The sequence below is a fragment of the Hypomesus nipponensis genome, chromosome 25 (assembly GCF_054491055.1).
Source record: "Hypomesus nipponensis isolate SF chromosome 25, ASM5449105v1, whole genome shotgun sequence".
Taxonomy (NCBI): domain Eukaryota; kingdom Metazoa; phylum Chordata; class Actinopteri; order Osmeriformes; family Osmeridae; genus Hypomesus; species Hypomesus nipponensis.
Genome location: NC_140385.1, coordinates 14112501 through 14115000, shown reverse-complemented (window position 1 = coordinate 14115000; position 2500 = coordinate 14112501). Strand labels below are relative to the sequence as shown.

Below are 2500 nucleotides of genomic sequence, written 5' to 3'. Positions count from 1 at the left end.
GGGTCGGGCCTGGTTAGTACTTGGATGGGAGACCGCCTGGGAATACCAGGTGCTGTATGCTCTTTTGCTCATTCACTTAGAAACTGACATCTTGCAATATGCACAAGTAGTCCTTCATGAAAGGGGCTGGAAGCTGTTTTCATTTTGACACGAGAGAGAGAGAGAGAGAGAGAGAGACCACCTTGCATTGTCAATTGCTAAATCTGTATATGGATAAGTAGCCTATGGTTGTCAACTTATTTCGTACGGCCATACCAGCCTGGCAACGCCCGATCATGTCTGATCTCGGAAGCTAAGCAGGGTCGGGCCTGGTTAGTACTTGGATGGGAGACCGCCTGGGAATACCAGGTGCTGTATGCTCTTTTGCTCATTCACTTAGAAACTGACATCTTGCAATATGCACAAGTAGTCCTTCATGAAAGGGGCTGGAAGCTGTTTTCATTTTGACACGAGAGAGAGAGAGAGAGAGAGAGAGAGAGACCACCTTGCATTGTCAATTGCTAAATCTGTATATGGATAAGTAGCCTATGGTTGTCAACTTATTTCGTACGGCCATACCAGCCTGGCAACGCCCGATCACGTCTGATCTCGGAAGCTAAGCAGGGTCGGGCCTGGTTAGTACTTGGATGGGAGACCGCCTGGGAATACCAGGTGCTGTATGCTCTTTTGCTCATTCACTTAGAAACTGAAATCTTGCAATATGCACAAGTAGTCCTTCATGAAAGGGGCTGGAAGCTGTTTTCATTTTGACACGAGAGAGAGAGAGAGAGAGAGAGACTACCTTGCATTGTCAATTGCTAAATCTGTATATGGATAAGTAGCCTATGGTTGTCAACTTATTTCGTACGGCCATACCAGCCTGGCAACGCCCGATCTCGTCTGATCTCGGAAGCTAAGCAGGGTCGGGCCTGGTTAGTACTTGGATGGGAGACCGCCTGGGAATACCAGGTGCTGTATGCTCTTTTGCTCATTCACTTAGAAACTGACATCTTGCAATATGCACAAGTAGTCCTTCATGAAAGGGGCTGGAAGCTGTTTTCATTTTGACACGAGAGAGAGAGAGAGAGAGAGAGAGAGAGAGAGAGACCACCTTGCATTGTCAATTGCTAAATCTGTATATGGATAAGTAGCCTATGGTTGTCAACTTATTTCGTACGGCCATACCAGCCTGGCAACGCCCGATCACGTCTGATCTCGGAAGCTAAGCAGGGTCGGGCCTGGTTAGTACTTGGATGGGAGACCGCCTGGGAATACCAGGTGCTGTATGCTCTTTTGCTCATTCACTTAGAAACTGACATCTTGCAATATGCACAAGTAGTCCTTCATGAAAGGGGCTGGAAGCTGTTTTCATTTTGACACGAGAGAGAGAGAGAGAGAGAGAGAGAGAGAGAGACCACCTTGCATTGTCAATTGCTAAATCTGTATATGGATAAGTAGCCTATGGTTGTCAACTTATTTCGTACGGCCATACCAGCCTGGCAACGCCCGATCACGTCTGATCTCGTAAGCTAAGCAGGGTCGGGCCTGGTTAGTACTTGGATGGGAGACCGCCTGGGAATACCAGGTGCTGTATGCTCTTTTGCTCATTCACTTAGAAACTGACATCTTGCAATATGCACAAGTAGTCCTTCATGAAAGGGGCTGGAAGCTGTTTTCATTTTGACACGAGAGAGAGAGAGAGAGAGAGAGAGAGAGAGACTACCTTGCATTGTCAATTGCTAAATCTGTATATGGATAAGTAGCCTATGGTTGTCAACTTATTTCGTACGGCCATACCAGCCTGGCAACGCCCGATCTCGTCTGATCTCGGAAGCTGAGCAGGGTCGGGCCTGGTTAGTACTTGGATGGGAGACCGCCTGGGAATACCAGGTGCTGTATGCTCTTTTGCTCATTCACTTAGAAACTGAAATCTTGCAATATGCACAAGTAGTCCTTCATGAAAGGGGCTGGAAGCTGTTTTCATTTTGACACGAGAGAGAGAGAGAGAGACCACCTTGCATTGTCAATTGCTAAATCTGTATATGGATAAGTAGCCTATGGTTGTCAACTTATTTCGTACGGCCATACCAGCCTGGCAACGCCCGATCTCGTCTGATCTCGGAAGCTAAGCAGGGTTGGGCCTGGTTAGTACTTGGATGGGAGACCGCCTGGGAATACCAGGTGCTGTATGCTCTTTTGCTCATTCACTTAGAAACTGACATCTTGCAATATGCACAAGTAGTCCTTCATGAAAGGGGCTGGAAGCTGTTTTCATTTTGACACGAGAGAGAGAGAGAGAGAGACTACCTTGCATTGTCAATTGCTAAATCTGTATATGGATAAGTAGCCTATGGTTGTCAACTTATTTAGTACGGCCATACCAGCCTGGCAACGCCTGATCTCGGAAGCTAAGCAGGGTCGGGCCTGGTTAGTACTTGGATGGGAGACCGCCTGGGAATACCAGGTGCTGTATGCTCTTTTGCTCATTCACTTAGAAACTGACATCTTGCAATATGCACAA

At 47.2% G+C, this 2500-nt stretch overlaps 6 non-coding genes and 3 pseudogenes across 6 annotated transcripts in view; all 9 read left to right on the top strand.

The window, feature by feature from the left end:
* Positions 1-61, top strand: part of LOC146224257 (5S ribosomal RNA) — a 119-nt gene extending 58 nt beyond the window's left edge. The window contains exon 1 of the ribosomal RNA XR_014749017.1: positions 1-61. This exon is cut by the window's left edge and continues 58 nt beyond it. This is a non-coding gene — a ribosomal RNA (5S ribosomal RNA).
* Positions 62-241: 180 nt separating this feature from the next.
* LOC146224256 (5S ribosomal RNA) lies at positions 242-360 on the top strand (annotated as a pseudogene).
* Positions 361-544: 184 nt separating this feature from the next.
* On the top strand, positions 545-663 carry LOC146224255 (5S ribosomal RNA). The gene has a single exon (XR_014749016.1). It is a non-coding gene; the product is annotated as a 5S ribosomal RNA (ribosomal RNA).
* A 178-nt stretch (positions 664-841) lies between these two features.
* LOC146224254 (5S ribosomal RNA) lies at positions 842-960 on the top strand. Its single transcript, XR_014747357.1, has one exon. It is a non-coding gene; the product is annotated as a 5S ribosomal RNA (ribosomal RNA).
* A 190-nt stretch (positions 961-1150) lies between these two features.
* On the top strand, positions 1151-1269 carry LOC146224253 (5S ribosomal RNA). Its single transcript, XR_014749015.1, has one exon. It is a non-coding gene; the product is annotated as a 5S ribosomal RNA (ribosomal RNA).
* A 188-nt stretch (positions 1270-1457) lies between these two features.
* Positions 1458-1576, top strand: LOC146224252 (5S ribosomal RNA; annotated as a pseudogene).
* A 186-nt stretch (positions 1577-1762) lies between these two features.
* LOC146224251 (5S ribosomal RNA) lies at positions 1763-1881 on the top strand. The gene has a single exon (XR_014750389.1). It is a non-coding gene; the product is annotated as a 5S ribosomal RNA (ribosomal RNA).
* Positions 1882-2053: 172 nt separating this feature from the next.
* On the top strand, positions 2054-2172 carry LOC146224250 (5S ribosomal RNA). Its single transcript, XR_014748206.1, has one exon. It is a non-coding gene; the product is annotated as a 5S ribosomal RNA (ribosomal RNA).
* A 174-nt stretch (positions 2173-2346) lies between these two features.
* On the top strand, positions 2347-2455 carry LOC146224249 (5S ribosomal RNA; annotated as a pseudogene).
* The last annotated feature ends 45 nt before the right edge of the window (positions 2456-2500 follow it).